This window comes from Helianthus annuus, chromosome 1 (genome assembly GCF_002127325.2).
Source record: "Helianthus annuus cultivar XRQ/B chromosome 1, HanXRQr2.0-SUNRISE, whole genome shotgun sequence".
In the NCBI taxonomy this organism is placed as follows: domain Eukaryota; kingdom Viridiplantae; phylum Streptophyta; class Magnoliopsida; order Asterales; family Asteraceae; genus Helianthus; species Helianthus annuus.
This window is the reverse complement of record NC_035433.2, coordinates 70594519-70604137: the sequence shown is the minus strand read 5'-3', so window position 1 is coordinate 70604137 and position 9619 is coordinate 70594519.

The window sequence follows — 9619 nt, the reverse complement described above, 5'->3', positions numbered from 1 at the left end:
GTCGTATTGTAAAATACGCTCAACAGGGGTGTGCGGTGCTGGGGGAAGCCCAGCTCGTATATTCGCTTCAGTACAAGCGCGGTTGTATGCTGCAGTCAGCGTGGCTGCCTGCTGCTCGTACCAGGCATGAACGGTCATGCCTGGTGGGATCACAGATGGGAACTGTGATAAGTCATGTCCGAACATAAAGGAGGGGCTCCTTTGTGTGGACGTGCCAATGTGTCCGGGTTGGGAGGTCGAGGCATTGACCCCTACCGGGTTTGGGATTGGAGGATTTTGGTTATCCGCAGTGTTGTTTTGGTGATCAGTCATGATCGTGAGAGAGGAAAAAGGATGGTTTAGAAAATGCTAAGAGTAGCGGTGGGCGCCAATGATGAAACAATGGTTAACCGGGCAGGGTTAACACACTGATCTCGTCAAGAAGGGTTAATCCCTTCCTCTCGAGGATCGCTGGCTGGATCACCGGTGGTTGATCTCCTGCACAAGGAAACAAGCCGTGACTCGTAACAAGGAGGATGGGGTGGGGGGTGCTCCTTGTTACCACTCTCCGGCATGAGAATCAGTAGTTTGCTTGGGAAGCAAAGTAAGATAGTAGTAGTAGTGAGAGAGTTGTGAGAAGATACCTCAAACCTGGTTTGGGGTTGGTATTTATAGCCGAGGAGTGAAGGAGGATGATGATGGATGGACTGACGACGTGCTGCACCCTTTCAGGTGTGTCAGGCTCGTCGGTTATGGAGGTTACGCCACGTCAGTCCATTGCTTACGTAGCTCTGACAGGTAACTGCCATTGGTGCCACTTGCACTGTGGTGTCAGTACCACTTGCTTGAGTACATAGGATGCGGTGCAAGCCGCATCGCTACGTGCGGTAACATCTGAAGTTACCGCGTCTCCTACTTGTGATCAAGGAATACGCGAGATGCGGTGCTAGCCGCATCGTCGTCTTGCCTGCATCCCTTGTCGTGACGAAAATGTCCGTACGGTGCGGTGTCAGCCGTACCGCTACGTTCATCTTCTTCTATGCCTAAGGTAAGGCTTTCCTGTATTGATAGAAGTGTTCACTGGATGCGGTGCGATGCCGCATCGCTGTGAATACTTCCGTTTTCATACACCAGATGTGATGCTATGTCGCATCACTCTACCGTTCTCATGTTCCATGTAAGTCCTTCTTTGTTACTAGATAGATTGGATTCAACCCTTGTGTCGACGCGTTCCCGCATGGGCACAGGTAGGTTGTTAGTTAGTGGGGGTTTTGATAAGGGTAATGGTCACTCGCGGTCCATGCTGACGCGAGATCTGGGACCATACCCCTTCAGGAGGGAAATAAAGAGAGTAGATGGCTGATGAATTTTTTTCTTGTTTGGGGAGATGAACTTGAGTGTGTGTATTAATAGAGTGAGGGGAAGATAGAAGGTTTTATTGTCTTTCATGTATTAAATTTACATTCAGGTCATATGTTTCAGGAGATTTGTGTAGATTTGTAAAGGTCTGTTGTTGTTGGAGCCGGGGTCTCACTGGAAGCAACCTCTCTATCCCCTGGGATAGAGGTAAGGCGTGTCTACATCCTACCCTCCCCAGACCCTATCAATAGCTTCGCTATATGTGGGAGTATACTGGGTATGGTTGTTGTTGTTGTTGTAAAGGTCTGCATATTTGTAAAGATTTGCAGAGATTTTTATAAAATCTTGATGAGATTTTTAAGGACAAGATTAATATATTATGTGCAGGTTTAGGCTTGTGGGTTTTGGGCTTGGGCCCAGGGCCCACAAGCCCATCTCATGCGTAAGTGGCCCGTAATTCCTACGAGACCCGTTGTAAAAAAAACCCGAATTCCGTTTAACATCAAAAGATAAAATTTTAGTATTAAAATACATAGAATTCGGTCGGTAGTCGCTATTTGCGTGTTTAGTTGTCGGTTGCGTAAAAAGCGCGTAAAATTATATCGTCGTCGTCTTTACTCTGTTTTTCGATCCGGTTTCGATTACAGTCACTAAAATTTAATTACGAAGCTAAGATTTGTCGTAAAAATTTATTATTTGTCGCCATTGTCAGTATCTTGTACGGTTTCAATTCGTTATCACTTAATATTCACCGGATCTTTCGGTAAATCACCATACGCGCACTGTACAGCCGAATAAACGTTCATGGGCACTCCAAGGGCCTAAACAAGTTAATCTACGTCTTAAACAATATTTATTATCACGTTAATTGCCTGTTAATCACATAATTAAGAGCCGTAAATCACCGGTTGTCACAAGCCCGAGGATGTAGAGTAGTGTATATTTGTTTTGTTTTCGCGTGAGTACTTTTGCAGGTTATCAGGTTATTAATCTCTACGGATGCAAGGGTCCAAGTGTGAGGATGTTTGGTGAAGTCCCAATACGTTCTAGTTGCAGTGGCGGACAATGCACGGATTAGAGTTCAGTCAGAGCTGTCCATACTTAATCTCCATTTGGATGGGGATGATCCGAACACTAATTGTAGAGATTGACCCGAGTACTTGTCGGACACGGCCGCGAATGAAATGTTATACGGTCGTGGTGGAACAAGGCGCACGAGGATTCTACGTTTTAAACCAGGGGAGTCTGTTCCACTTTTATTATTGCATTTTTATTGCATTTTTTTATTCGTGTTCTTAGTGGTGTTAAACTATGTTGTGTTTAGGGAATGTGTTTTTGCTAATTGTGTTAGGAATGGTCGCTCATGAGGTTTGTTAGTTGGTATTCCTGGGTTTTGTTTTAAAAGCACTATACATTGGGGACAATGTCGCCCAAGTGTGGGGATATGGAAACCCGGGAAGGGAAAGGTTTGGGATAGAGTTTGAAAGAGGTTGAAAACGATGAAAACAGAAAATTGAAAATTTTGAAAATTTTGAAAATTTTAAAGAATTTCATCTCCGTAAGTGAACTAAATGGATACGAAAACCGAATGTTTCAATCACTGATGGGTCCCTTGCCAGTAGTAAACTAACATAGTCCCTTGTCATAGTCATTCCTTTAAGTTTCATGAGAGTAGGTCCGACATGTATTTTTAGGATAAAAGAATTGAAAAGAGATGTCTATTTAGGGGTAACATGCTTTAGATTGCATATGCTACATGTCGGCAACCCTTTTATCCTTTCTTGGTGAGAATTTTGAGGCTGTAGAATGATAGAATGATTTATATTATGACTTCATTTGATGAGAGCAGGCCGCATGTTATTCTGTGTTAGAACTTGTATGATTTGATTCATGTTGAGACTGTGGTTTGATATGCGCACGTAAATGATAAAGGCATTAGGATATCCCTTACACCAGTTATGTTTGTTTCATGTTTACCAAACCATTACCCTTAGTAGCTCTGTTGAACCTATTTACTGTTCGTTTGTCCACCCAATGTGAATTGTTTGATACCGACCGTGAATGAAAAGTTATGAAAAGGAAAAAAAAAGGGAAACAAAGAAAAAGAAAAAAAATTAGAAAAGAAAAAGAGCAAAAGTAGAAGTTTTGTGGATATTGTTTATGTCTTGGGTAGAAACCAACCCAAAAGTTTGTTATGTTTGCAAATAAAGTTGTCACGATTTGGTTGTTTGTTTGTTCGCCACATAAAAATCTATAAATATAAGCCAAAAATCTTCCTACCCTTAGCCTAAGCCCAAAACCGAAAGTCCTTTTGATGCGTGTCGTGTTATATGATACTGTAGAGGTATGATTGTTATACAAGCCTATGATTACAAGATTTCATGTTTGGTTTTGAGTGTATAAATACTAGCACATTACACGCTAGTTCAGTTTTTAAACCGAGAGGAGAGTTTATTGTGAGGGGCATGTAGCATGTGTATAATCCTAAGCATGTTAGTTTTGAATAGACAAGTCTTAAGTTTTAGAAAGTGCATCAATTGCTTGTCGGACTGTCAATCTTGATTGTGTCAGTCTATGGAACGGGTATGGCTTGGGACTTAAACGGTTGCATTGGTTTAGGGGTTTAGAGGTGTTGTTACTATGGTGAGTAATTCCGTATCGGTTTGCTTGGGGGCAAGCAAAAGGTAAATGTGGGGATGTGATGTGAGGGTGTTTAATCGTGTTTGAAAGTGTTTAATTATGAGGTTTTACATGATTATGTGTATGAAAACGGGTTACTTTGAGTTGGTTTTGATTTGCATGTACTCGGAGCATAATGAATGGCTTTTGGAGCTTGACGGAAGGTTTTCGAGAAGCATTACGAAGTATTGGAAGCATACACACAAGTTGGAAGGTCAAAATGTGGAAATGGGAAGTTTGGTAACAATCGGCGCCACTAGGCACTGATTTCAGCGCACCACAGAAGGAAAGTATAGTTTGGCGCACTAAGCGCTGTTTTTGGCGCACTGGGCGCTGAACCCAGATCTGACTTGCGAATTTCCTGTTTTTCCACCATATTTAAGCACAAACATTCCCCAAACGAAATTATCATTAACCCTAGCCGTTTTCCACTTCCCAAGGACGGATTTTGGAGTTCTCAACCTCAATCCAATCATCAATCATGCAATTCCTTATCAAGATTGAAGATCAAATCAAGAACATGAGCGGCTAAACCACCCGTGATCATCTCCGGGACTAGGGTTTGTGTTAGACTTTGGGTTTATTTATATGTATGAACTTTTGGATTAAGATTTGATTAATCATTCAGTTAATCTATCTTATTGTTGCTTGTTTTCGATTAAACGATTGTTTGATTATCGTAGACACACGTATTCATCAGTTATTTGGTTTGGTCATCAACATTTGGGATTAAATTCTAAAGTGTCATTGTTCTCAAACCTTTAACCATTGAACTCGTTGATGTTTATGAAATCTAGGATTGGTAATTATTTAGATTACTATTCATTTGCATCAATCCTTCGGTTTCGATCGTGGATCATTGCAATCAAATATATTATCTGTTAGTTATTTATCAAAACAAGTGTTTCGCAAATCATGTCTATGTGATTTCCAATTGGTATATTTAAGTTACCAAATTTTCTACGCAACCTGAAAACCCAGAGATTGGTCCTTTCTCATCATCGTTTACAACTACAATTTTATTTCATTTTCATAATTCGTCTCACCTTTTTCAAAAAGAAATTAGTTTAAATTTAGACAATTGTCACAAACAAACGAGCTTCCATACTATCCACTGATTCCCCGTGGATTCGACACCCTACTTGCCCTTTACTAGTAAAAGGTGAATAGGACACTTTTAACATTATTTTTGACCGACCTTACGACATCGATCAGATTGTCCCCCCAATTATTTTGCCTAAATATTTATACAATATATAAATTGGGTCCCATGACTTTCCGCTGTCACACCCCAACCGATGGCGGAAACATCGGGATGAGACGAAGTGTGTAGATTGCTCAAAACGTCATAACACTATGTGACAATAATTGATTTAAATTCAAATTTCATTTCAAAACTAAATGTCATACATAATTCAAAAGGAAATAACAACTTTGTTTCATAACATAACATAACAAACAAAATGATAGATTAATCTAGGTGTGTATCTAGCCCACCCTAAACTTGTTTCATGAATCATCCATACTTCAATAATCAACCTGCAACATGTATTAAAATAGAGTTTCAATGCAAAAGCAAAGAGCGAGTATACAAGTTTGTTTACATAGCATAATAGAATAAAAACTCATATCCAACATGAACATAACAAAATAGTTTCAACGTGCTAGTTTACGTAGTCCAAGTGATAGCCCAAGTTTCCCAATGCGTTTAAAGTACCTAACCCAAAGTTTAACGGGAGGTTGTTATGTCTCCTCCTAACAATACCCCAAAGACTAACGGGGAGGTGCATTACTCCTATAGCGCTACTATTGTTAAGGCGGAACTACACACAAGAATTAAACGTTCACATTGCACAAAAAGTCTCAAGATTCACAAGTTTCATGTTTCATGTTTAAATGGATAGAGTAAGTTTCAAATAAGTTTCAAGTGTCGTGTGCGTTTAATATAGAATACATGTTGCACCCAAAGTGTTAAAAGTAGAAATGGGTTCGAGTATACTCACGGTTTACAAGTGGTGACTTGAAGTTCCGAGAGCAAGTTTGTAGATGAGTTAGTTTGGAGCACCTTGTCCTTCTACACAAGGAAACGTAGGTGTGTGAGTTTGACGTATACGGAAGATTGTAGATTCGGAGTTTTTAAAATATAAAGAAAGTAACATAGGTGAAAATAATCATCTTGTACACATAACTCTTGTTCTTGACACTATTGAAACTCAAAAGAGTTGGTATGATTTCATGGATTCTAAGGTCCATTAGAGTCGTAACAAGGGCATGGTCATAGATGATGTAACGTCCACTTAACAAATAACTATTAAGTCATCATCAAGTCTTAGTTACTTAGATGTATACGTATAGAATAACTTAGATATTATATAGTTTTACAAGTCTTAAGATTCAAGCATGAGGTAGGAGATTAATGTCTCCATTTAGGTACCTCTTTGTGTCATAGAATACATACATGAGGTAGGAAGAACAAGCTTCCATTTAGGCACCTCTATTGTTCACCACTATACTTGTTGTTATAAACAACAAGGAGGGTCATGAACATACAAGTATCAAAGTATTAACAACAACTAATCTATAGTAAAACATCAAGTAATGAGCGGATTCTTATGAAGGTTAGCCCAAGCTAATCCAACCATCACACATTCAACAAGTTTCACACTTGAACATTACTTGTGGGTAAAACCCTAATTAAAACAGAAGGTTTATGAGGTTTTAACCTCTGATTTAGATGTCTCAACCATGTTTTTAAGCTTAACCAACCATAAGAGGGGTTGTAAGCATTAGGACATTGGTTTGAGATGTGTTTCACACAAGTTAGATGAAGTTTGCATAAGTTTGAAACAAAACAGAAAGTTTTAGTCCATTTTAGGGCAAATCCAAGCCTGATTCTTCCAAGGAAAAACCAAGGATTCAAACCCAAGGAAATAACAAAGCAATAGGAAGAAGAACCAAGTGATTTGGTTGAGAAATGAGCAAGTTACACTCACTTTAGTGAAGTTACAAGAATCTGTCCAAAACTCAGATTTGTTGCAGATTGAGAGTGAATTTGTGAAGATTAGAGAGTTGTGAAAGTGTCAAATGGGTTGGAGAAGGTGAGTATTTATAATGGAAGAGTTAGAAGGTGATTGGAGGTGATTAGAGGTGGATTAAAGGTGATTGGGTGAGGTTGGAGAGTTGGATTTCGTGCAAAATTTGAAAGAAAACACAAGTCTGCCGAAACAAGGCGCTCGCGTAGCACGAGCATCAAGCCCATACCCGTCGCGCTACGCGACGGGGTCCAATTTTCTGGATTAAGTTTGAAAAATGACAATTTGGCCCCTGTAGTTCATAGTTTAGGGTTTTTAAGAGTTTTAGGGGATGTTCTTGTCATATAAGCATTGTTTAAGGGCAAGACAAGTATGTTTATCATAAACCAAGTATAATTGAGTGCATGAATGTCGAAATTAAGTATCGTTCTCGTTCAAAACACGTTCAATGCATAAGTTTAGTTTAATTACAAGTTTCGCACATAGTTTCCAAGAATCACGATTAAACATAGACTGATTCACCAAATCGAACATACGAGTATACATAGAATACGTTTAACATAGATGTAACAAAATATAAGCTTCATTAATGATCCAGTCTCGGTTTGACAATGATTACAACGAAAGGAACGATTACAAGAATACAAGGTTTCCAAAAATAGAAATACGAATAAAACTTTCTATAAATGGAAAGTACAAAAGAGCCGGGCGTTACAGTCTCCCCTCCTTTAGGAAATTTCGTCCCGAAATTTAGGAAGACGTAGGGAAAAGATGAGGTCTCGTCAAGGATAATCGAATATAATGCGTTTGTGAGTTGCTTAAAGTTTGTATAAGGTCCAAAAGGTCTTCAAAACACTGAATTTCTCATGGCACGTTTTACGAGAGTTTGGTAACATGGTGAAAACACTTATATATAGGAAGTACCAGCGGCGTATCCACCATGTTTTGGCCATGTGACATCCGTTTCGTATCCGTTGTCAGGTTACGTTCCGTGTCTTACCATACACAATAGTACACTCTATGGTTCTCATACGACTATCACTATAATCCCGTGTGCACCCGCGATTACATTGATCGTCACATGACCCGCATAACTTGTACTAGTTGCGTACGAATTAAGGTATAAGCATATAAGTACGTTTGTGCCCCAAATAGTATAACAAAGTAAGCGAATCCCTAGGGTTTCGCTCGCGTATAGGTGCGAAAGTATAAATTTTAAGTATGAATAAATCACGAGCATAGTATAAGTTTAAATATGAATACGGATGTGAGCATAAACACCAAAACGTATGACAAGAGTATGAGTAAAGTATAAGCATGGCGTGTGTATAAAAAAAAGAGCGTATACGTAAATCGTATAAATGACAGTATATATATAAGTACAAGTCTAACGTAAATGGTATAAATGCGGGTATAACTATGAATTTAAATATAAACATAATTGTATTGGTATGAGGAAAATATATGGATGTGAATATAAGTTTAAACATAGTTGTACAGATATAGGTATAAGTAGGATGTATGAGTATAAGCATGAATATGAATATTAGTGTAGACGTAATGAGTGTAAGTATAATTGTATTAGTATGAACATAAACTTGGATATAAGTGTAGTGTAAATGTATAATTTGGGAACACGAATATAATGTAAAGTGTATGAATACGTATATGATTATGAAAATAAACATAAATGTGTAAGCGTAAGGTGCATAAATACGAATATGGATATGAGCGTAATAAGTAAAAATTTTGTATGTGGTATTAATCGTAACATACGAATTTAAGCATGTGGAAGGCCGAGAAGTTTTGAGTACAAAAACAAAATGAGGGTATAAGTGTAATTGTCACGGGATATAAACCTAAGCACGTAAGATGATATACATATATAGTTGTTTTGAGCAAAACGTGACGTTTAATTAAAATCAAAATAGATTGAGTTGACATGAAATATTGAATCTAGTTCATAGATGTAAAGAGAGTATAAAATATCTATTGGTTATGTGTGTTATACTTTGTGAAAGAAAAGAAATGCTACTCTTGTTTTTTTTAAAAAGAAAAAAAATTCATTCGTTGAAGAGGGTTGGTTCTTACGAAGTTTCCTTGCCCACACATTTTAAATTAAACCGACGTATTGAATAATGGTTGAAAAGGTTCTAGAAGTAAATAAGTTTGCATCGTTTTAAATGATCTTGCATTAAAGGAGAAATTCGAAGTTTAGAGATTTTTGTGACAACGTTGATTCGTAAGAAAAAGGATTTTGGTATACGATCTTAGTGATTGTTGAAAAAGCGTCTTTAATAAAAGCATTTTACTGATTTTGAAAGAAATTTTAGTAAATGATTGAATACCATTGGTAGTATTTTATAGGTGTTCGCGAAAAGTTGGTTTGATTCCTAATTGAAAATAGAAGATCTCTAGTTTAAGGATATAAGATGAGCCTTTTTCAGTAGTTACGTTGAATACAAAATTTCGTGGGCAATGGATTTATTAAACCAACTAGGTTGTAAATTTTGAAAATCGAGAAATAAGCGGTTATGGTAAAGGTTAAGAATTTCGTGTGTGTGAGCTAT